The sequence below is a fragment of the Sebastes fasciatus genome, chromosome 22 (assembly GCF_043250625.1).
Source record: "Sebastes fasciatus isolate fSebFas1 chromosome 22, fSebFas1.pri, whole genome shotgun sequence".
Lineage (NCBI taxonomy): Eukaryota > Metazoa > Chordata > Actinopteri > Perciformes > Sebastidae > Sebastes > Sebastes fasciatus.
In genome coordinates this window covers 17,533,697-17,560,150 of record NC_133816.1, presented here as the reverse complement: position 1 = coordinate 17,560,150, position 26,454 = coordinate 17,533,697, and the positions used below count along the sequence as shown (strand labels likewise).

At 42.8% G+C, this 26,454-nt stretch overlaps 1 protein-coding gene across 1 annotated transcript in view; it reads left to right on the top strand.

Annotated features, from left to right (window-relative positions):
- Positions 1 to 26,454, top strand: part of serpinh2 (serine (or cysteine) peptidase inhibitor, clade H, member 2) — a 122,032-nt gene that overhangs the window by 60,753 nt on the left and 34,825 nt on the right. Inside the window, exon 3 of the mRNA XM_074622816.1 lies at positions 2,223 to 2,297. The gene's annotated coding sequence lies outside the window, so the exon portion shown is untranslated. The remainder of the gene's footprint in view (positions 1 to 2,222; positions 2,298 to 26,454) is intronic.

The following is a 26,454-nucleotide window of genomic DNA, read 5'->3' as shown; positions in this document are numbered from 1 at the left end:
GGCCGGAGCACGACCGTGTGTGTTTAGCAAGGGAGATACAGAGAAAGAATAGTACACGGGGAGGACTGAACACAAGGCAGCAGAAAAATACAACCTGACAAACACAAGTATTGATTTGAATGTCCTCTCTCTGTCTCGCTCTCTCTCTCTCTCTCCCTCTTTCCCTCCTTTGCCCTCGCCATCCCCTCAGCTTTTATTTCCTTGCCTTTTTTTTCTTTCTTCCATCTAGAGAGCCGCTGGAGGACTTTATTTTCTATCCATCTTGAAGTAGTGTAAGGATGGATGGAGGACAGGATGGAGGGGTGGAAAAGACGACGAGGCTTAAGGAGAGAGGCAGAAATGGATTGGAGAAGAAAAGTGGAAATGGAGAGACAGCGCTAGAGAGAGAGAGAAGGAGAGAGAGAGTGGGGGAAAATGGGGCCGGTAGTTGTTGAAATGAGTGCAACCGGTGCAGCTGAAATGGAAAGAGATGCTTAAAGTGGAATGGATGGATAGAAAGAGGAGAAGAATAAGAAATAGGGGGAGTGTGAGGCGGACAGGGAGGGAGAGAGGAGGAGAAAGGGGAAGGAGACTAAAGCAAAGGAGGAAGCAGACAGAGGGAGTACAGGAGCAAAGGATGCTGGGAGAGGTAAAGGTCTCGTCTCCCTCTCTGCTCCCCCCCCCCTCAACACCCCCTCGTTATCCCTATTAGCACCTGCTGGGCTAACGAGGGCCCCGCTCCCCGTTGCCAAGGCAACTCCTCGCCAACCTTCGCTCATTCTTTCTTTCCTCCTCTCCTCACCCCCCCCCCCCCCCCCCCACACCTCTAACTCCAGCAACCACTAACTACCTTCAATCTCAACCCCTCACTCCCCCCCTCCGCCGCATCCGCTCCAGGTAATGAAAGGAAGATATGAAGCAGAGGGTGTGTGGGGAAGGAGGTGGTGGTGGTGGTGGAGGGGGGTGCTGAAAGGGAAAGAAAGAAGATTTGAAGTGAACATGCATTATACCCCGTTTCCCTTCCCTCTGCCATATTATCTGCTGCTGTATCCTATTGACTATTCAATGCATTCAGATGGTGTACTCATTGATGTAATGGTTGGATGTGGAGTGGACAATGTTCCCCGCGTTTATTGCAGGAAACCAATGAGAGGAACCCGTAAACACAGAGCTGATGCTCTGCATGTTGCCCTCACTGACGAGCCTTTCAGTCCTCAGAGTTAGCCTTGTTCTGGTCATGTTGGGCATTATGGTTAGTTCATTAGCTCTTTATCCATTCATGGTCAGCTCCATCAGGGCCGTTTCACACATTGCTAGGAAAATCAGAGCTAGACATGACGGCTAAAGCTGCATGCTAACTCTGTCATGGACAGGAAACGTTATCGTATCGCGGTAACGTGCGGTCAAGCCGGCCGTCACTCTCATCTCTGTGGTCAAATGGGCCGACGCTACAACTGTGGAGCACATGCTGACAAGTTAGTGGAAGTATACACATGTGACTACATCCGGTATTTCAAAATAAGGTGTTAATAAAGGGAACTGTTTTTACAAAAAAATTATTTAGAAATAAGATGGATTGGATTGTATTCACCAGAAGTATTAAAGATTACATGTGCCTTATAAATTAAAAAGAAAATACCACAAATTTTTTGAGGGAAATGTCTTTATATTTTTGGGTTGCTGTAAAAAATGTAATAAATAATTCCTGACAATGACTGATATGTTTGACTTCAGGGCATCTGTGACTACATACATGCTGAAAGTCAAACATTTTTACTATATTCATTTAGATATTTTCCAAAGTAAAACTCCGTAGACGTGTATGATTCACCTTTTTCTCATGGTCTAGTTTTAAAAAAGTTAACAAAAATAGCAATAAATCATTATATCAAATCACAATACATATCGAATCAGCACCCAAGTATCGTGATAGTATCGAATCAGGAGATAGGTGAATCGTCCGATCACTAAACCATACAGACATTTGGGTGGTATCGACCTTCTCATCTAACTCTCAGTAACACAGAATGAGCCCATTTCCCAAAAATATTGAACTATTTCTTTAATGTACAAGAACTGAAGTACTTGTGTAATCATACTTAGTTACTTTGCACCATTGGTATTCACTGTCACAGTGCTAAAATAAGCATTTTAGAAATAAAGATATTTTCTGTACTGATATTGATACTGGCCTTCAAAAACTGTATTCATAATAGAATCCTAGAAAAGCGTCTCCTTTACAGGGTGGATTTTGCAAACTCCAAATAACCAGAGTGATACCATCAACTTGAGGAACTCTACCAGACTACATTTAAAAAGTAAAGTACTCAATACCGCATTAACACACACACACATGCAAGCAGCCACCCACACACAGAAGGAAGTGGTTGTGAATTCACCGTGTGTCCAGTAAGTGCTGATAATGAAGCTGTCTGTGGTGATCAATAGAGATCAGCTCTCGTCACTTCTCGCCGCTCTGGCCCTCTCTGCTTTCCCTCGCCGTGTCTTATCTCAGTCCTCCCTCTCCATTCCCCCTCCGCGCCTCCTCACTCCTCCACTGATTTGTGTTCGCTCCGTCATCGCTCACTCTCCTCCTCCGTCTCCACCAACACCGTCGGCCTAGAAATGTTTGGTCCAGCTAGGCTGAAATGGAAAGTTCCCGTCTGAAGGGTATTTCCTTTTTTTGCGATGCACATACATAGCTAAACGTCAATGAATTGAAATACATAAAAATGAGTTAAGGTCATTTTGATGCCTCCGTGCCGGAGACAGCCGTGGCCAGAGGCGTTGTGTTGTCCGTCCCATTCTCGCGATATCTCCAATTTGTCACAAACATCCACTTGTATTCAAGGAGGAACTGATTAGAATTTGGTGGTCAAAGGTCACCGTGAGCACCATAACTCAAGAATTCATACGCTAATTATGACAAAATTTGACACAAATGTCTAGTAGGATAAAATGATGAAGTGAAGACATTTTATATCCAAAAGGTCAAAGGTCAGCTTCACTGTGACATAATGTTCTGCAAAAAGACTTTTCTGGCCATTATTCAACGCCATAACTCAGGAGCAGAGCAGAAGTGGAGATGGTGACCATATATCACATATATCTCGGGTGCCCACCTTGAAACTGCGGTGACTGTATAGATCTTCTGTGCTGTCAGGTTGAAGATGTGTGTGAAACATTTAGAACATTTTAGAATTTGTAGCTCCGTTGCAGCAGCTTCCTTGCCTGGGTCCAGACCTTTGAATCCACCCACTCCACCGAGTTCTAGTTCACTGGTTCGTCTGGCATTGTGACATGAAACAGCAGTTTCTCGGTTATAAAGCGATCGATCAATGAGCGCCATGGGGGAAACTAACGATTATCTAATCAGCGCCATGGGGCAGGACTAACGCTGTTGTCTCTCTTATCTTAGTTTGTATTTACTTTGCAAACCCCAGCAAAATCAGTGTCAACTCCAAATGTCGTTACATTCAGTCGGATATGTTGGTCTGTAGTGATTGATTAGGAAACCCCCCCGGTTAGAGTGGATGTAATGTCAGACTGAGGATGGAAACTCAATTGACAATTCTGTCTGATATCAGGCAATCACCATCCATATTTGAAGCATTGTCTACTGTCACGGTTACAACTTGTGTTCTATCAGAATCAGCTTTATTGGTAAGCGTGTCAGCACATACAAGGAATTTGAGTCTGTTTTTATTGATTTGGACCCCGAGGTACTTGTATGAGTCCACCCTCTTCACTTCCTCTCCCTGGATGACAACCAGGGCAGGGGGGCCTCCTGTTCCTCTGGTAGTCCACCACTTGCTTTACGCAACCCAATACGCAACAAACTGCGATGCACTGTGTGTTCTGACACCTTTCTATCGGAACCAGCATTATCTTTTTCAGCAATTTGAGCCACAGTAGCTCTACTATCTACCTGTCGCCGGTTCACCGGTTTCCCTTTTGGTAGGTCCTGACCACTGCAGACCGGGAACATCCCACAAGAGCTGCAGTTTTGGAGATGCTCTGACCCAGTTGTCTCGCCATCACAATTTAGTCCTTGTCAAAGTCGCTCACATCCTCACGCTTGCCCATTTTTTCTGCTTCCAACACATCAACTTCAAGGACAAAATGTTCACTTGCTGCCTAATATATCCCACCCACTGCCAGGTGCCATCGTAACGAGATAATAAATGTTATTCACTTCACCTGTCAGTGGTCATAATGTTATGGCTGATTGGTGTATATTATATGAGCCTGGACAGACATGGATGTAAATTGCAACTCGACTGGTTGGCGGAGGCATACAACCGCGAGGCGGTAATTATTAATGTTTTGGTCATGGCAGTGTTTCTGAAATGGTAATCCTTGAAAACATTGTTGATGTTTGGAGGTCAAACAGCTCATAGTGGAGATTTAAAACACCAGTGAGTTTGGAGAAAATATGAGGATAAGGTTTGGGGGAAGCTGTCAAGCATTACAAAAGAACCAAGGAATGTTTTTTTGATGTTGCACCAATCAACAATCAACAATGGATGAAATAACTGAGTGTAATATAACTGAGTGTAATTTGAAAGGGGATGTTTGTTGTGAAGGACTCAGAGCGCTTTAGTGTCCTTCAGCTCATTGTTTTGGTTTTCACAGAAACAGGTGATTAATGCAGCTTTAATAAAGCCAGGGAATACAGCTTTAAAGAAGAATCCTATCAACTATAATAACATTTTTACTAAAGTCCATTATCTAAATCACTAATTTAGAAGTGAAAACAAAGGTCACCATTAAAAGTATTTCCCCCACCTGATTTTGAAGAGCTTGTTCCTGCTTTTGTAAAGGACAATTATAATGGACATTTTCAGATGCATTTACTGTACTTTGTTTTCCCCAAAAAAAAAGTAATTTAGATAAAGTCCACATGACTCCATCTCCTTGCAATTAAACCGGTGAATACTAAAATTTTTTATCACAGCTGATAGGAGTAAAGAGCATATTTTCTGCCATCAGTTGCGTTTCTCGACTCAGCATGCTTTTATATTTTAACTGCTGAGATCACAATTTGGTTTAATTAAACCCATCCAAGGTTGAGTATGAAGTCACGCCTCACCAGTAACAACAAATAGAGAATCTGCCGTGAACTGGGAATGTTTATATTTTAAAAACGTTGCAGATTATTACATTAACAGTAGAATAAATCATTGCCAGTGCCATCGGTACCGGTGGAGTCCAGTCAGTTCTAGGCTTAAACGTGAAGCCGCCGCACTCTACCATCAGTGTCCTTAATATTCCTCCTCTTCATGCTCTCTGCACCCCCTCGGCTCTCTCAGAAGATCTCGGTTGATTGCTGTGGTTGATGGCTGCCAGGAGAGAAGGAAAGAGCCGAGATGGAGAGGGAAGATGAGCGGGCGGCGCAGAGAAATGACGGGGTGCGGTTTGCCCCCTCGCACAAATTTCGGATTTAGGGTTTTCAGATGTTCACACCGCCGCAGCTGCGAAATGGACCAGAGATGTGGGAGAGAAACGGAGCGGGAGAATGGGAAAGATGAGAAAAAAAAGACTAAATGGCATAAAACCCAGAGTGGTAGCAAAAATAATAATAGCCGTAGCAGACACTGCAATTGTTGGAGGTGGTGGAGGTTGAGGATGTTTTTCTCGCTGTTGCTATGGTTGTAGTTGTAGCAGCTATTTTTGCTGGTGCTGTTGTGTAGGTGGTTGTTATAGTGGAGGTCCTATACGAAGAAGAAGTTTTAGGTGTTGCAGCAGGTGTGATTCGTCCTCTTGTTGGATGCTTTTATCGCCGTCCTTGATGGCGGTCTTTGCTTTTTTTTTTGTGCCGATATCTTGGTTGTTTATATTTGTTGCTTTTTTGCCGGAGCAACTGTTGTCATAGTTGTCACCGCTGCGGTTGTTGTCACCGCTGCGACTCGACTATTTTTCATCCGTGTTGATCCAGCCAGCTGGCCGCTCATTCTGTGGCCCTGTGTCAACAGATAGGCCCGAGATGGATGCCCACTAGTCTTTTGTTGGAGGGAAAGAAAGAGAGACCCCCGCTAATGCCTCCCCCCTCCCTTTATCATTTTCTGTCTCTCTCTCTCTCTCTTTTTCACCGTCTCCCTCCGTCCTTTCAGTGTTTCTGCTGCTGTGATTTGTGGGCAGCGGGCAGTGATAGGGGAGGAGGTAGCTGCAGGGTAGACTTGTAGTAAAGGAGGGGAAGAAAAGGAATGGATGGAGAGAGAGAGGCGTGGAGGGCACATCGCTGGGTAAATAAAGGGATGGGAGCTGGGTAGCAGCAGTTTGTCAGGCCATGCACACTGTGCCAGCCAGTGTGTGTGTGTTTATGCCTGTGTCTCTACATATGGATGTGTGCACAGACCTGCGCTAAGTCACTAAATCTGCATGATATATGTGTGTGTCTGTGTGCGTGTGTTTGTGTGTGTGTGTGTGCATGACAACACACATGCTCCTCTGTGAATCTTCCAGATGGACCGCTCCAAACACACAGCAGAGCCGACCTCATTCATATTAATGAGCCAAATCTATACAATGAAAATTTAATACCAACAATTTGTGACTTGTGGCCCCCGTGTATGTCAGTGTGCACAATTAGTGGAGGAATTGGTATGTATGAGTGACAAATTAAAGGTATAATAACCGACATCAAGTGTCTTAATAAGGTGCCGTTCCACCACGAGCCTCCAGTGCTCCTCGGTTCACCCGTGTTGAACACCATTCTTCCGAAAGATGTTCCCTCATTTGATGTTTTGATGATGGTGGTGCACCACCAGTTGGTTTGAGATGTGGTGAATGTGAAGGCCACAGCATTTGATTCATGTATGTTCATCTGTCCCTGTCTGTATCTGCAATATACTGCCTCGGCTCGGCAGTACGGCCTGTCAGACATTAGTGGCTCCGTTAGTCCATTTATAAAAAACATAATATTATGTTAATCACATTGCTTATTACTAATGCAATGCTGGATTTAGCGCCGTCGGCACAGGTTGCTGATGTCGGCTACTTTTAATTTGCCAGAACGTGTCAAATTGACAAATGCCAAGCAGCTTGTACACCGGACTGGACCGGCAAAAACGGAAATCGACCCGAGTCTAAAGAGGAGTGCTACTGTCCTCTCTGCAACAAGTGCCCACACACAGTATATTCTGAGAACATTTATCTTTATCATTATCTGAATGTATCATTATATATTTTCCCTAAAAGCCACCTCAAATTCCACATGTATCCTTGACATTATTCTTTTATTACGTGTAAAACATTCATAACTTTCTGTGTTTTATTAGATGACCCTTTAATGAACTTCTTATTGGTAACAGTTAAAGCGTACATCACGACTCTTTTGGTGAAGTGACGATCACGATTTGAAAATTGCTGACGTCAACCAAGTTGTGTGAGTGTATAGAAAAATGTGTGGGACTTTTTATTATTTATTATTTTCCTGTTCTTTCCCATAAGGCCTCAGCTATGTGTCACTGAATCACCATCTTTCCACCCCTCTCCATTGCAACAATACCACCAAAAATAAACCGGCAGAGAGTTACTTAGATGACGAAATATACACACACACACATACACACAGTTCATGCGTGTATAAGCATCCCACCTGCGTTTGTTCTTGCCGGTGTGTCACACCGCGATGCGCTTATGCAGTTATTTGGCAGTGACGGTCGTTCCCATGTCAAAACACACGCACACACACATACATACCTGATACCCAGTCCAATATCAGTGTAAATGAGACAGGAGGACCACTCTTACACCGGGTGCACACAGCACTCAGTGTCACTGTCACCGCGGGAGGAGAGAGGGCGAAGAAGCAGAGTCAACAAGACAGGGAAAAGGGGGCGAAAAGGGGAAGGATAGAAAGCAGAGAAGGAAAGGGAGGGCAGAGGAGTGGTGGATACTGCTCATTGCCATTGTTATTGACCCCTGCAGAAAATGGCTACCTCCATTAAGTCACTAATGATCCCTGCATTGTGCCATGGCAGCGTCGGAGAGAGGGGCCGAAATGTCTGAGCGGGAGAGAGAAGTCGGGGAGTGAGGCAGAGCAGAGGTGAAATTATGGAGTGAGTGATAGAGAGGGAAAGAAACGGGGAAAGACAGAGGAAGGGGAGGCGGGGTGGAGGGGGGAGGAGTGGAAAAGTAAGTGGAAAAAGAGTGAGGGGACGATAAATGAACGAAGCGGTGCAGTGGAGTGAAGGATGGCGCCGCAGAGAGACCGAGTGAACACGGATGTGGCACGCACTTTCCATACGCCGCGGCTTCCTAATGTGGCTTCTCTTCCTCCCCGCAACGCCGCCGTCTGATCCGTCATGTCTCACGCTCACCGCCGCTGGAGCGTGACATTAATGGACATGCCTGGTACAAGCAGGCGCATGAGAGCTGAAGGCTCTGTATGAACAAATCCATTTTTTTAGACAAAGAGCACAGAGACTCTCCCTCGCACTGAGTATAAACACATGCATCATGGGAGAGCTATAGGAAGAGGCAGCGGCGAATGACTCTGGAAGACGAAGCGGCGCAGACGCAAATGCCAAGGATGACTCGCTTGAACTTGGAAGTTTTGTGCACACACAAACTCACCTGTGTGCTCGCAACTCCCCCAAAATATCAAATTAATCTCCTCCCTCTACGCCCCGATGAACACCGTAGTCGCACGGACCCCCCCCGTCCTCCAGCCAATCACCCCACAGATCTGCTTATTGAAGAGCGGGTGGATGCCACGGCTAGTTGTTTGATTTAGATTTGAATTTTAAAACATCTCCCTCATTACATTTTCCATTATTTAATCAATTATTCATGAAATCCACAAAACGAGCGATGGTTGCTCGGATGCCGGTGCAAACACTTGGACAGCCCCGAACTTGATTCACCGTTTCTCCTTCATAACCTCCAAGTATATGAGCCCCCCGCCTCGTCTACAAGTGTCTCCTAAGGACAGTCAGGGAGACGGAGGAGGAGGTGGTGGTGGAGGGAGGGAGGAGATGTCTGACAGGAGAGAGAGGGCTGCCATAGACAACGGGAGTTAGAGGGACGGAAGCAGAAGGGGATGCAGAGAGGGGCGGCAGATGGATGGAAGATGAGAAGTGGGGCGCTTGGGAGAGGCAGAAGGATGGAGGGGAGAAGAAAACGGAGACGCAGACACAAAGTGGAAGAAAGGCAGACGGCGAGACAGAGGGCAAACCGAGTCAAAGCAACCAAGGCAACCGGCAGCATCTGTGATCAATAATATGCGTCCAATGTGTGATAGGCAGAGCAGAGCGCCAGCAGGGCCCCGGCCTTCCATCACCGCCACCCACAGCAAAAATGCTCTGCCTCCTGCAACAGGATATTGTGCTTAAATAATAAAATAAATCACTTATTTTCTCTTCACATCACCGTTCGTCTTTTTGTCTCCTCGTCCCTTCCGTCTGTGCTGGCAAAGATAAATAAAGAGATGTAATGAGAAATCTTACAACCTCGTGAGAAGCAGCCATTGTGTTCTTATATTGCAAGTGGTGAATAGTAAAAGGCCCTAGCTGTCTTGCTCTAGTCAAGACACAATTCGTGCGAAGACAAATAGGCACTTGGATGAAATAAAAGGTGAGACAGGGGGGCTCGAGGATATTGAAAAAGCAACAAATGACCTTCTCCGAGTTTCATCTCTTCCCCCTTGTCTTTCTCTGCCTTGCCATCTCCCCTCTTTCCCACTCACTCACCCGCTAATGGTTATTTACCTTGCTGGAAAGGGCTTCGCTTTCTCACCGGAGAGATCGACAACAGGACGCGAGCGAAAGCCTCGCGAAAAAAAAGAAAAAAGAGCACAGAGAGGAGAGAAGGAGCGAAGGGGAAGAAGAAGCGGGAGAAAAAGAACGAAGAAATATATCATTCATGTCGGTCTCCCCGGTGACACCGACTCTCTCCCTCCCACTCTCCCTCACAGCTGTAATGGAAGTGAAGGTTTGGCCGCAGACAGAGAGAGAATGGAAGAATTATATGTCAATATTTGTTCCCACTGGCTGCTTGGATAGAAACAGATACATTACATTCTCTTAGTCTTTTCCCCCCCTGAAGCCGATTCAAGAGCTCTACCTTTTGTTTGGGATCAAGAGGACTTCAGGGGTGCCTGGGAGAAAGATAGTGAACGAGGCGACCGAGGAAAGGTATGAGTGTAAGGGAAGCAGGGCGAGAGCATGACTAACGCTGACAAACAATGATTTTAAGGCCACAGTATGAGAAGAAGCCTCAGAGTGGACATTTCCCATAGCAAGTCTTACAATACAAACAATGAGTCAAATCAGTGTCCGGGCCGGCTGCTTCTCCATCTCATTGACTACAGGCTGTATCATCAGCATGAGCTGTTATTGCTCTTGAGCCACAGGCTGTCCCCTTACTTGGAAATTACATCGGCTATAAGAATAAATGTTTATTTCATTGTATTCAGCGAGGAGAGAGTACCGAGAGCAGAAATGTTTGCTGCACTACAAATCGGATTTAGTGCTCTTTGGAATAAACAGTACGGGTAATAACATCACACCTACAGTTTGCTCGCTGTGGTCCAGACCACAGTAGGAAAAGTTTGCTTTGCTGTATTTGTTCTCGACAATACCTCATTACCAGTAAGCTGTAGCTCGAAAACCATCATTTCTCGCCTTAAACCATCGCATCCGAGTAAACCCACAGACTGCTGTCCATTGCTCAGGCACAGCGAGAAGCGCTCTCTCCTGCTGAAAACAAGGACGCTTTATTGGACAGACTTTTAGTCATCCGTCATCCCAATAAATCAGAGATGTTGGCTTGTGTTGATGGACCTGCCTGTGCTTGTTCTTATTTGGCAGTGTGACACCAGTTATGAAAACATGAAGAAACAGCTTGATAGGAGTATCAGTCCAAACTGTAGTTTCCAGCTCGTCTCCTTTATGTTAAAGCAAGGCTAAGAGTCCACAGCCACGCTGGCGGCACTGTGACACATAGGCACAGCAGTGATTTGAGTTAAAGGAACAGTGTGTGACATTCAGGGATCTATTAGCAGGAATGGAATATAATATTCATAACTATGTTTTCATTAGTGTATAATCACATGAAACTAAGAATTGTTGTGTTTTTGACCATGGAGGTCCACTGGAAGGGGCGGGACTTCACCTCTCTATTTAGTGCCACCACAGTTTGAATGGCATTGTTGCAACTAGATCAAACACCATAAACCAAAGCAATAAACGTCACTACTTTACGCTAGTTGAATCCCAACACATCATGCCTACCAGCTCATTCACCACTAAGGTCACAAGTAGCAAAGGGTCAAACTACAGTAGCGTGCAACAAACTGACAACCCCACTTTGTCACATTCAATATTTCATTATGCACCACACTACATGACGCACCAGAGCTTGTTTGTAAATCAGTTTGTATGTCAGGATTGAGGACGTGCGTGACACAAAGTAATGACTTGTCCAGAGGCAGTCAGCACTTCCTATGTGGCACCATTTGTAAATCCTTTCTGTACAGCACTTACAAATCAATGCAGTGCTATCTAACGATGATTACAGCCATCGGATTATTGAATGAGACACATATTGTTAAGGTCATCCAGAGCTGTACAGTTGGAACAGCCAATGCCTGCTTTAATTGTGTGTCCCTCTCGCACTGAGCAAACATTCAGGAAGGTAGTTAGTTATCTGAAGCAAAAGAAACAACTCCGGGATAAAGTAATTAAACAGGTGGAAGACCCTTTAGTGCTTTTAGGTTTACGGTAAAGGAAACTAGTGTTACAATTTGTTGTATCATTCTCCAGTTATTAACCTCGACTAACTGCCTTTCAGTCACCGTGCTTCAACAACAACCCTCCAACCTATTCATCATTCAGGAGTTTTCACAAAGTCGAGTCTTAAGATCCAAATCAGGCCGCGTGAAACAATGACGTTGATTGTCACCGAGGCAACGATTTTCTTGCGTCACCGAGGGCGCTTGATTGCGAGATTAGAGTTGCAGTCATTTAACACAACCTGAATAAAGGTTAATTATGACTGTAGATAAAAAAAAAAAAAATATCATGGCATTCAAACTAATCTGTTTGGAATTAGTCATCTGTTTAGCATCATAATAATTTGCTGTTTTTGCACAGAAGTTGCATCACCTCGGGCCACCCTGGGATTTGTAATAATTGCACCAGTCGTCTGTGTTCTTAATCCCGCACGAATCTGCCGTGTCTGTAATCTGGCACAATATGGTAATTCGTGATGGAATTTTTTTTACAAAGTGATCATTTGATAAATCATCCGATGTGATTCTACATCTCATTAATTCGGTGCCATTTTTATTTTCCATAAGCATTTTTTTTCTTTCTCTTTTGGTTTAGAGATTTAATGGAGGCTTGCTGTGGAAATTTCCTATGAAATGAAAGCTTGATGGTAATTTGGGTGCAAATTCAGGATGCTCATCTAGCTGCTCAGCGTGAAGACGCATTATGTCTCCGTCGTCTGTAGAGATGATCCTCGGGATTAAATTAGAGTGAAACACTCACTTTGTTTTTCTGGTGGGAAGGTGACACATGAGGCATTGACGTGGATTTGATTCCTAAATCATACCAGGTCCCCAGGTCTGCCAAAATCAAACATATGGACAGAAATTGGATTATTACATACAGTCAGACTAGATTCATATTCTGGGATTCTGTTGGCTTCTAACGAGTAAAACGTGCTGAAATATATATATATAACAATTCGGAGTGTAAGAAATAAGGCTGTCAAAATTAGCCATAATTATTATTAGCCAATTATCTATTTTTGCGTGTTATGTCCATGACACCGTGTCCTGACTGGCCAACGCGCCGCTTTGAACTGAGCTTTTGTCGGCCGCCCTGTTTCTATAATATATAATAACATGGCAAACTCAAGCCCATTAAGCAACAACAGCTGTCAGTGTGTCAGTGTGCTGACTTGACTATGACTTGCCCCAAACTGCATGTGATTATCATAAAGTCGGCATGTCTGTCAAGGGGAGACTCGTGGGTACCCATAGAACCTATTTTTACTCACATATCTTGAGGTCAGAGTTCAAGGGACCCCTTTGAAAATGTCCATGCCAGTTTTTCCTCGCCAAGATTTATCGTAAATGTGGAGCGTTATTTATCCTCCTTTGCAACAGGCTGATATCAGATGTTGGTACCAATGGGTTCTTTATGATACATTTTCATATGATACCAGTATCTTCACTCTAGCTTTAAAACTGAGCTACAACCTAAAAATCCCAAATTGTGTTAATGCATTAAAGAATTTAGTGGCGTTAAAACAAATTAGCGTTAACTTTGACTGCCCTAATTGCAATATATTGAATTGTAACCCCTGTATCATGACATGATACGTATCATATCGCCAGATTCTTCCCAATACACAGCCCTAGTAACAATATTAAAACGTAAAGGTCAACACCATATTGTACCCGAAGAAGGTCAAATTGAAGAAGCCCTCTGAAATGACACCTCCAGGTCCAGCCGGAGCAGTTGGTTTGTGGTCTTGCTCTTTGGCTAAATGCAGAATTACTGTATGTGGCATGCGGTCCTGAAAGCCCTTCATTCTGGGACAGGGTGGCCTTTTTTTTAAATAATGTGACCTTCAGAATGTGAGAGGTGACTGGTTGTGCTATTCACTGTACTCATTTTAAACGCTCACTTCAAAACATGGCCCCAGGGGCCTCATTTGAGTACGGGCAGCACTTCACAGTCAACATTTGACCTTTAAAGCCCCAAATGGTTTTTCCTCAGTTATTTCGCTGTTACATATGCACATTTCCCCAAAGGATATGAATTGCAGATGGCGAATAGCTTTTTGGATTGTTTTCATTTCGATCTCCCCCAGAGCTTTCAGTCCAGCGCAAAAACTTGATTTGTAACCCACTGTTTTCAAAATAAGACAAATCGAGACTTTAAAGACTTTTCCTTTGCGGACAGTCCTTCTTGTAAGAGCTGTGTCAGTCATTCTGAAGAAGAAAACGGCTCCACATGTTGTTTTATCATCTGTGACATGGTCATGCTTTTGCCGCTTCCCACACAGTACGTGCCGCATTCATTTCGTCTTATCTTATTTTCTGTGTTTGCTCCCTGTAATATCACTGCAACCGTTCAAGATAACCATGAAACAAAAACTAAAGCACACACTGTGCCGGATATGTCCACATAGAAGTTAATACACTTTTTAAAAATTGCACTGTTGTAATGGATGGCACCCGTAATCTCTTTCTCAAAAGTCAGAGATAATCATTTTTTTCTGTTAGGGAAGGAGATTGACCCGTTCAACCCTCGCTGGCATTTTGGAGGAAATAACTTTTTTGGCTTAACACCTCTGCCCTAAAGAGATTTGCACGCCACTGGGCCCATGCAACCATATTGTGATTTCAATCTCACCCAATACACTGATAGGGATCATCCCCCCCACACACAAAACACACATTACACTTAATATTGCAGCATGCTGTAGCAATCGCATAATACAGTAAGATGTATTTCTTATACTGGGATGAAAAAAGCAATCATCACAAGGGAAGAAACTAGTTCTCATAACCAAAGACGGTGTTTATTACAGATCTGCATGGAGACAAATGGATTTACAGCAGCCACGGCTGAGTCTGTATGCTAATTTGTGTCGGAGCGTTAGCGCGAGGCATTCCCTCAGATTCCGCGAGACAAACGTCCACCTCCTCCTGATGGCCTCGATGTACACTTTACACTACAGAAATAGCAGCGCTTCTCATTCCTGCCAGGAGTTCATGAGACGGACACATGAAGACGCACGGATAAAAACAAAAAATGCGGAGATGAATTATCAAACGCAGAGTGAAGTGCATTCCTTTGATTAAAATGTATTTATGTTTGGTAGAAGCTGTCAGAAGGGTGTTCTTTATACATAGCTGGCTGTGTTGTGAGTGTGGAGAGGAAGGTGGTAGAGGGGACTATGTGGTAACATACCATAGAAGATGGACGGGGGCGTTTAACCCTTTGAACTCTGCAATAGAAATGATTCGCCAGTGCCTACATTGGTATTTTTGCTTATTGTGATGTCATCTCTTGGATTATCATCAAATTCTTCATATCCCTAAAATCAGTACAACCTAAACTGAAAGGTTATGTCAGTCAGTAAGCCGTAATAATCAAGAAAAGTATTGAAATTGTGTCATAATATAGGATATGTTTTTTCATAAAATGTTACTAAATAAACACACAAAAAACATATAGATCCCAAAACATTTATTCTATCAGTCTAAACATCGATTAAATAGGTAAGATACAATAAATAACAGTGGAAATAACAGTACAATTTAAATGGATTTCAGAGTGGAGTAACTAGTTAAGAAGTCCCGAGGTGTTCAGGGTATACAAGCTTTAACACATTTGTGTAGCAACTGCTGGCTTAAAGGACCAGTGTGTAACAATTAGGGAGATCTACTGTTAGAAATGGAATATAATATTAATAAGTATGTTTTCTTTAGTGTATAATCACCTGAAAATAAGAACCGTTGTGTTTTTGTTACCTTAAAATGAGCCTTTTATATCGACAGTAGCCCAGAACAGACAAACCAAACACTGTTAACTTTTCCTGCTTGGGCCGCAGTCGATAATATCACTCGCTCCCGCTGCTCTCTCTCTCTCTTACTTCACCACTCGCTTCCCATGTACACACACACTCTACGCACTCTACTCTTACAACAACTGGCTCTAGAGAAGTCCATTCGCGCTTTCGCTTTGGCCACTGTAGCAAACCAACACGCTTGGCACATGGGAGAAGGTTGTAATCTCCAACCTCACCGCTAGACACCGCCAGAGCCTAAACACTGTTCCTTTAAGCTCTTTTTAAAAACAAGACATTTTTATATCGTTATCAATTTCATCCCATACTTGTGGACCTCTGCAAACCACACTAAAGCCCGTACATTTACAGTAAGTTTAAGTTTTTTTACACTTTATAAGATGCTTTTTCCTAGTCTGATATGTATAAGAGGGAGAATAAGTCGGAATAAGGTGACAGAGTCTGTTGTTGAGCTTTTATACATTATACAGTAAGCATCAGAAGACTGTAGCTGTGGAAAACGGGGTCAGTGGGAGGATTTATCTTGGACCACGATATGGCACGTACGACTTTCCTCTGTAAAATCTGCAATTTTAATAAGATATCTAGGAAAAGTAATGCACCATATAACTCTATAGTGATTGATATGAGGCTCTGTGGATTATCCTTCAGCGATTAAGACACTTTTCTGGAAAGATATATTGTTATCAAAATATAAACATATGCTTTCAACACTATTTTATCCACCCCCGTGGTGTTGGGGTGGAAATCTCAGAGACAGATATCTCAAAACCTGGTCAAATAAAACCCAAACTATCAGCGTGGCTCACTAATACCACTAGAGGTAAGTGAGAAAATGTTTGTCATTTGGGCGAATCGACCCCTTTAACTACAGGTCAGCTGCTTTCTGATGCCTAATGCAGTGATTGTCAGCATTATTATAAAGCTCAGGTGCCACATGACAAATGACTGATTACACTCGTGTGATTAATTTGCAGCAACAAAGAGTTATTGAAACGTATCGCCTATAGGATAACCCTGATTGGCAGACTTATTAAGAAGCTCAGGTGCGTGGCGGGAGTGTTCTTAATAAAGGAGTCCGAGTGGTGTCAGATGCCCATCAGGGTACAATAGAGGGGGGGTGACGGGGCTGGGCTGTCCCATCAGTCACAGCGCGGCGGGGGGGTCAGAGGTGACCCTGGCACCCCATCTGGTTCAGAATGCACAGATAGGGGGGTGGGGTGTTGAAAGGAGTGGTGGTGGTGGTGGTGGTGGTGGTGATTGGGGGTAGACAGACACACAGATATGGGGGCTGATGCAAGCACATGAATGTGTACATGTTCAGAGACATGTGAACACACTCTACATCTGTGGTGTGTAACTAGAGCAGCACACACACACACAGTCTCTCCCCCCAGAGGGGTGTGGGGTCAGGGGGTGATCTGTCACACGACGCACCACGATTGTAACAGATGGACGCACACACACTCTCAGACACACAGCCTTGTGTCCCAGTGAGGCTGGCAGGGTCCTGACCTGTGTGACCAGGCTCGCAGACCAGGCAGGCATATGGGCCAGGACCCTGGGGGCAGCGAGATAGACAAAGAGCTGATTGGCACCGTTAGAGGATAAACACACATGGTTTACCCAGCTTTGAAGTCGGGGGAGATGAAGTTCACACACCTTTTTTTTTTTTTTTTAGTACAGCAAATTGTTTTTTTCTTTGCTATCAGCCTCATGTTTGATACATGCTATTATTGTTCTCTTTTTAAAAAGAAAAAGTCAAGCATAACCCGATGCTGATAGGAAAGTGTTTTTGTTTGTTCAGGCAGGAGCTGGGAGGAAGCAGGTGCTGCTGGTAGTTGGCATTGTCAGCTTGGACGAGGAAGGACATACATGGGTAGGCATGGCTGGGTCCAAATTAACACGGGTTGGCTCACCTGCTGCAAACTGTGTAATTTATATCCCACATCAGTGAGTCTAATTCCTTTGTACTTGTTTTTATATATAGTCATTTTGTCTTTGCCTTGGGGCGGTAAAATTGGCAGATGGCTAGGAAAACAATCTGTGCCTGCTTCTCTCTTCTCTCACTTAAAAATGCAGATGCATATGCTCAACTGTGCAGGAGTTTTATCTTGTTGGATACGTCACCTTAAAACCTTCAATAAACTCTTTTAACCATTCCTGTACTGCAGTAACACAACAATGACACCACTCTAAGACGTCCTGCTGGAGCTCTTTGGAGGTCCAAAAAGGATTGGGGATGGACTCAGACTGAAAAAAAGACCTGTGACTATCTTGCATAGACAGAGATGGGCATATTTACAGTATTCAAACACCAATCTACACCATAAAGGAATAGCTTATTTGCTTTCTTGCTGAGAGTTATATGAAAGGATCAATACCACTTTCATGCCTGTATGCCTGGATATGAAGATGCAGGCAGGAATGGATTAGCTCAGTGTTGGGAAAGCTACTTGGAAAGTGTGGTGAGCTAAGCCAGTGGTTTTCAAAGGGGGGTTCGGGGACCCACAGGGGTCCTTGAGAGGGTTCCAGGGGGTCTCCAGCAAAAAGGGGACAGAATGTATGACTATTTTGGTCATGGGTTTCATACACTTTCTGTAATAAAACGTCAAAAAGCGAAAAATCGTTCAAGATGGGGGGACCCTGGGAGAACATCTTATCAAATGGGGGTTCGTGGTCTAATGTGTGCCAGTTTAGGGGTCCTTGAAGAAGGAACCACTGAGCTAAGCTACCAGTTACTCTACATTAAATGAAGCTTCTCTACGCTGAAACTACCCCCCAGAAATATGGAACATGGCAAAAGTAGTTTAACTATGTTTTAACATTGAACCAACTTCATTCCAGGTCAATGCTATTAATATAATATAAATATATATAGGCCTAATATAAATTATATAAACATTTAATAATATAATGCATAATTAATAATATAATATAAATTATAATGAGTGTTAAGTTATGAATGCACACTTTATTCTAACATTCATGAACAATCTTACCAGCATACTGTAGCAATATCCCCCTGCACTAATGTACAGAGTACTACACTGTCTGTAGCATATTAATATAATCAAACGGTGCACGTTCATGGCTGTATGTGTAGGCCTACGGCCACGGCGACTCCCTCGAGATCAATTCCTCTCCGTGCTCACCCTCTGCCACCTTTCCATCAAGTATACACAAGCTCATGCATCTGTATTCCCTGCAGCAGAGACGTCGCACAGTGAGCATCAGTGCAGGGATTGGTACGGGATGTCATCGTCATACGGGAGTGCTTCTGTCGGCTACACATATGCGTCCGTGCATGGTAGTGGCATCACTTACTGTCTGATCCTTCACAGTTTTGTTTCAGCAGAAAGTTCCGCTGCGCTTGAGCTTCAGAAATAGAAGTTGAAAAGATGCTATTACGTTGCATTATGGGAAGTGTAGTATCCAGTGTTTTTGGAGTGTGACCCGTGCCGGATGTGTTGGGATACGGTTGAGTCTTAACGTTTTAAAAGGTGAAGCCGGTCTACACACTCGATGTACAACAATCTCCCCACAGTGTAGTTCATTTTATCAGGTTTCATTAGTCAGTTACATTCCCTAGTGTCTCCTGCCTTGATTGTTTTTAGAGAACCAGCCAGGTCTGCATTCTACTAATCATCAGCACCCTTCACCTTCACCTCTTTCCTCTCTCATCAACAGAGATTAGCCTTCTCCTCACATTTACCATCTATCACTCCATCCATCCTCCGTCTTTCTTTCTCTCTCACACACACACACCTATAGCAACATAAGCGATATACACCCAGTCGATCAGCTTGAGTTGAAATCTCTTCACTCCCCATTTACTCCTCACTCTCTGTGTATGCATGCATACAGACACACACACACACACACACACACAAAGACGTGTGCGATGTGCACAGGAACAAATCACCAGCTGCCAGCGGTAAATGAAGATATAACCACTCCTGGCCGCCATGTACCTTCAGCAGTGCCACTTAATCCTGCCATAGGATCTAATGTGGATGGACACTCGGTGATGGAGAAAGACATGCGCTAACAAACACATCCACTCCAGCTAACAGTGATTGACACGAGCTCGCACAATGCTCGCTCTGTCTTTTACACACAGTCACCCACACAAACAGGCCAACATGCAGAAACTTACAAGCACGAGAACAAACACACAAACTCAGTCCACAGATCACTTTACAACACCTGCAATCACACTTTCTGTAGATTTAAACTGCTGCCAAATCTTTGATGTTTATCACTGAATCACATTTTTGCCAAGACGGGACTTTGATTCCTCTTTTACATTCTCACACTCCGTCTTTTTTATATACACTCACCGGCCACTTTATTAGGTACACCTTGCTAGTACCGGGTGGTCTTCTGCTGCTGTAGCCCATCTGCTTCAAGGTTCGACGTGTTGTGCGTTCAGAGATACAACCATGCCACGTTCAAAGTCACTTAAATCCCCTTTCTTCCCCATTCTGATGCTCGATTTGAACTTCAGCAAGTCGTCTTCACCACTTCTAGATGCCTAAATGCATTGAGTTGCTGCCATGTGATTGGCTGATTAGCTATTTGTGTTAACAAGCAATTGAACAGGTGTACCTAATAAAGTGGCCGGTGAGTGTATGTCAACTTTTAGCTACATATAGTATATCTTCAGTTTTGAGATATAGTGTCTTGCATTTCCCAAATGAATATGATGAAATTCAATATCTAAAGCTGCAAATTGGAATGTAAAAATCAGTTACAATGACCCTTAACAGAACCGAATAAACATAATAATAAACCTGATAAAATAATAGCATGTAGCTATAATATGTAATATAAATAAAGCAGTATTGTAGCATGTAATTAACTACTAAATGAAAAATAACATCAGCTGTGAGCTTTTAAAACAAAGTCCTATGATTATTAACAATTAACATACAGTATACTGTAGGTGCGTGACAGCACAGCCAGGCTGCTTCAGTCTTTAACTCACACTCACTTTTGTCAGTCAATACCGTAAATAGCAAATGTACACAGTATGATAACCGTCAACTTTCATACCACGGTATGACCAAAGTCATTATTGTACTTCATCAGGGAACCATGAATGTCTGCACAAAATGTTGTGTCGATCCATCTTCGAGATATTTCACTGGAATAGTGAAAACTTTGACCTGCTGGTGGCAGGTTTATCCTCTGGGGACCGTGAATGCAGAGGATTTGATGTAATTCCACCCAAATAGTTGTTGAAATATGTAAATTTAGAGCAAAGTGGTGAAACAGATAGACAGCCATCCCTAGAGCCTGGCTAAAAAAACTCTAAATGATCCCTCTACAGTTGCCTATCTCTCTCTCCCCCTCTCTCTCTCTCTCTCCCTCTGTCAGTCTCTTTTGTTCCCCGTCCTCCCTCTGTCGGGGTCTGTCACCATTGCCTCCATCTGCAGAGAGCAGTGATCATCGTTAATGACAGGCGGGCTTTAATTAGCCCACAGTAAACAATTAACACAACAGCAAAAAATCCAATGCAAATCACATCCTCCAGTGATAAAGTGCTGCAACAATATCAATGAATACATTTGCCTGTAATTAGAATACCTTCCAGGTTATTTTTCTGCGTGCGTGTGTGTGTGCGAGCGCATGCAAATGATTGTGTGTTGTCTTAATACATTCCTTTAAAAACTGTTTTCCTTTCCACTTTGCTGGCCTTTTTATGCGCCTCACTCATTCATGCTCATAGAATTGCTATTTCAGTAATAGAAAGCCATAGAAACGCTGATCAAATGAGGCTGAATGGGCCGCAGATGAATAGGGAAACAGGATACACTGGAAATAGCTTTCTCTGTACGTCTGTATCTCTCTTTTACTTGACATGTTTTTAACACATCCTGTTTATTATTTCCAATGCAAAGAACGATCGGTATCTGTATTGAATGAATAGACCTGACAGTTTACGACAGAGAGCGCAGGAAAAGAAACGTGGTGGACGGCCAAGAATAGCATACTGTTCAATGACACCAGTTGCATTGTTGCTGTATGTGGAAATACATCCAGCCTCGAATTGCAATTAAATTGCTAAGAACAGGACAAAGAATTACAGGCCGGAGGAATTAAGTCGTATTAGTCCATCTGTCAGTTATGGGTTGTCAGACGCGAGGGAACATCTTCTCTCTGTTGGTGATTTGGTATGGTGAGCCTCTCCATATGCATCCCGTTCCCCAGATCCCTCAGTCACGCATGAAATACTGGACTCGGGCATCCCCAACAGTGTAATATGGCTAACAAATTAAAGACAGACAAATGGCATCGATCCTTGAATGCAAAGGCTTTGTGTTAATTGCCGCTGAGTAAGTAATTGGTCTTGGCTAAATCTCTGCTAAAGGCCGTCTGCACGTGAGTGATGAAAGTTCCCATGTGGAATGAAACAACGGGGCTACAGTGGTGTTTTTTCACTTTAGTATTTTGCACAGAGTGAAAACGGTGACACAGTAAATAATTTGTCACTCTCTGGAGGTGATACTCTCGGTTTTAGTCTGCAATATACCCGCTAAATAGACCTTTTACAAACAGCAGAAATGTCATTTCCAGCAAATGCTGCCGTACTTATCTGGGTCAATCACTAACAAATATGTCACCTTGTTTCGACCCGTAATTGTACAGCCTCCCTTTGGGCCTGTCACTGCGATATATAAAAAAATAACAGGGGCCAGATGTGTAAATGATGTATCGGGGACAAAAGAAAAATACCGTTTATTGTTAAAAATGTGCATACCTTCACGCACACTTTACACCATGTGTACCACTTGGTTCAAAACCGCAATCTTTCATGACATCATAGCTTTCAACAACAGCCTGAACTCCGTTTTGATAACTTTTATGGCCGTGGGAATAAATATCTCTTGATTCTATTCCAGCATGTGCAAAACGTTTTATATCCCAAATTATACAGTGTTTTGGGAATAAGAATAGTCATAAATTTGCCCCACTTATGTATCATTATTCTTATTAGTGGGCTGTTCTGGATCACAATGCACAGTGTACTGATGCATATGGCTCTGTGTAACACCATCTACATCGCCGGTGCCAGATCAGGAATGGAATGAGTCTGGGTTATGTCCAAACAAGATTAAACAGGGGGAGTGTTGACATAAATTCATAAATAATTTTGTGGGGAACGGGCGTTTGCCTTGAGCACATGCAAACACTTTCACAATGACTCAGATGCATAAATCTGCCGTGAAGATTTTTGTGCATATGCAGATGTTTAGCGTTTTAAACACCTAGCCCCAAGAAAAACAGTGGTGTGGTGTGTCATTTTTTAAATGTAAAATGTTGCTCGTGAGAGTCTCTTCTTGTTGTATTCCATTTCGAAGCAAACCTTCGTTGTCTCCATCTGGATCCCCGGGCCTCCAAATGGATTTCGCATTGTTAAAATTACCACTTTGATTTTAGCCCATATTGACTCCATCCCTTTAAGGGCTAAAATCACTCTCCCTTTCTCTCTCCCCTCCTTTTTATTCCATGTTTTTTCATGGCATCTCCATTTTGGCCCTGTTCTCCCATTTTATCCCCCCCCACCCCTCTATCTCCCCTCTCTCCATTTCTCTCTTTCTCCATTCTCTGGAGTAATTGCATTGATAGTGAACAGTGCTGCTAATTAATTATGCAACAGCCGAAAATTGAGGTGAGAGCGAGGGATGAGAGGAGGAGAGATGAGGTTTGTGCCAAATGGTCGACGGTGGAGAGAGAGAGAGGGAGAGAGAGGCAGGGTAGAGTGTGTGAAGTACTTTGAGAAGAAAAAAAGCCAGATGGGAAGCAGAACAAAGAGAAAGCACAAGAAAATGAGGAAAGGAGGAAGATGAGAGGCGAAGAAACGTAACAACTGAGAGGTTATGTTTGTAACGAGGATCTGTCAAAACGTGAAGATCAACAGCGCCGAGGCAAATCAGGGCTCTCCAGCAGAGGAAGGATCAGAAGGATGGATGGTGGAGAAGTCAAAGGGAAATATCAGCATTCCCTGCTTTTCTTTAGTGAAAGGCACAGATAAGTTACTTAACATATGTCCCTGTACTCCACAGAAGAAATCCAATGGGATTACTAGATCTGATGGACCTGGGAGGGCCAGGTTCTCTGGGTAAATATATTCCAAATTGAAGACTGGGATAAGATTGTCTTTTATGAAAACATCTTTCTATTCCCTGTGCGTTGGATTAGCTGGTAGCTTATAGCATGTGGTGGTTTAACTATTGAAGCTCCTCATTAATTTACACAGCCCCAGCAGCAGAAATAAGCTTTTATATTAATTAACTGCTTAACCTCTCACACAATAAAAATGCATTTATAATCTTAAAAAAAAGAAAAAGATTAACATTAGAAATGTCTTCATTGTAGTATTTTATAATGGCTTAAAACACTTTTTTATTCCAATACTTCTTATTCACATTTATTGAAATGTTCCTTTTGAATAACATGTTCTTGCAGTCTGTGTTATTGCATAATGTAGTAGCTTCAGTATAGTTAATAATACAATCTTAACTTAGACAGATAGAGACGTAGAGTAAACTTTATTGTCTCCAAGGGGAAATTTATCTTAGGCACAGTGCTACAGTTTTTTGCTTCACATAAAAAAACATTACAAAAACAACATGAAAACATCGTGAGACACCCCAGGCAACAACATCATTCTTTTATGCACCGGTCAATTTTGAGAGATTGGGCTATTTTGAAAAGAAAACATCCTAAATAGACCTTTAGGTGTTTATTTTTGCAACACTTTGTGTATTTGCGTCTGTAGATTTCTCCTAAATTCACCAAAAGTTAGCAATAGATAATGCCTCATTTACATATTTAAACATAACATTCCAGAAAACTTGTCTTAATGTAATTAACTGGGGAAGTTTCATGCTGATTTCTATTAGTTACAATTGTTTATTGTAAAATGTGTGGAATTTTACATTACATATCTTTAAAGGCTGTTTTCTCAAAATGAGTTTTTTTTCCTCATACTCTGAGCCAGAAATCTCCAAACCAATCCACCAAACGTTCCAGTTTCCATCTATATTCTGAAGGTTTTTACAGAGGGGTTTGCTCATATATCATTCATAACCTGATTTATACAACATTTTATTCCTAAAACATGGCCAAAATGGATTTTTTTATATGGCTGTTGACACTATTTTATGATTTATGGAGTGATAAAAGGGGATATCCAAAAATCCCTCAGTAAAACCCTTTGACTCTAATATGTCAACAAAATGAAACAAGAATGTTGAACCTGGCTTTATCCAATGTTCACATTTCTGTTCAGGGCATAAATGCAGACGAGTGGAAAGAAATCATCCCAAATACACATTGAGGTGTTTATTTTACTACACTTTGTATATTTACGTCTGTCGATTTCTCCTTTTTCACCAAAAGTTAGCATTTGCATATTTAAAGATAACTTCAAAAAACGTATGATACAAAAAATATTTGTCTTAATATCAGTAATCAACTGGGGAAGTTTCATGGTGATATCTATTAGTAAAAATGTTTATTCACCTGTAGTGCACAGCAGCTTAAAAAATAACCTGTAAAGCCACCCATACATGATCAGCGGTAAAGTCGCTCTGCGCTGGCTGTGCAAGTGTTTTCCTATGGGGACAGTGGTGCCGCCCGACTAGGCGAAATCACCACCGAGCACTGTGCTTAAAGTTGAAATGATTTCAACTTTGACCTTGGTTTGCCTCCGACCTTTCAAAGCGCAAGCAATGAGATAACAACCACAACTGTTGTTGCCTAGAAACTGACGTTCCTTGCGCTCTGTTTGGGGAGATATATTACCTGCTGCCTCTGCAAGTCTCTGTGCCTTAGTCTCACAACGTAAAAACTTTTGTCAGAAAGAAAGAGAATAAGCATATTTCTCAAAATGTTGAATTATTAAATTAATAAAGTATAGCTTATTTAATTGTAATGGATTGAATCACACGACAAATGTTATTTTACATTCTGAAAATAAATTAAAAAAAAAATATATATATGTATCTTACAGAATGTTGATTTGAATTTACATAAATGTTATTCTTAAAAAATATAGATATTCTGATTTGGTAAAATGTGAATGTAATGTATAACAAAGAAAGAAAGAATGCAAGTTTAAGGCACTTCCGTAGTGGCTTCACAGACCCGGAGGTTGCCCACTGGTTCTGCGCCCCACCTGTCATGTCTCTGCGCCCCACTACGGAGCCATACCACACTCTTTAAGAACTACGCTACAGCTAAACTCTTTCTTCCGTAGTGTAGCTAAGTTAGCCTCCACTGTTCTAACACTATTCCAAACAAAATAGCTGTACCATGATATCATACCTGACAGTCATTTGGGTCGACATTGAACCGAGCCACCTCTCTCACATCCCCGTCCAGTAATTGCTTGCTGAGTATTATTGAAAAGATTGCTATCAGTATCTTTCATAAGTCAATGTCAACTATTTTAAAACAGAGCGGTAGCTCACAAAGAACTATGACCTGCCGAATCACTTTTGACAGAATTCTTTAGTGATCAGATCAAGCTCTCGTCCTGTGTATTTCAAATTGTTCCGCCCCGTGTGTCACTCGTTCTCCGCTTTTCATTATTATATTATTCAGAGTGATCTTCAATATTGCCGATATTATATTAATATTCCTTGTCCCTCCTTTGCTCTTTTGCATTCTCTCACGTTACGCCTCACCTCGGTCCTCTCCACAGACTCTTCCAATTTCCTTCAAATCCCGCTCCCGCCTCCCCTTCCCCGCCTCCCCCCTTTCTCTCCCACTGTCTTCTCCATCTCTGCCGCCCTCTCCAGCTGAAGTGCTGGCTCGACTAATTAAAAGCCTTAATCAGGATTCATAATTAGGTCTAATCAGCGCCTTGTACATCATTCCCGTGCATTCTTCCTTCGCTGGTGGTGA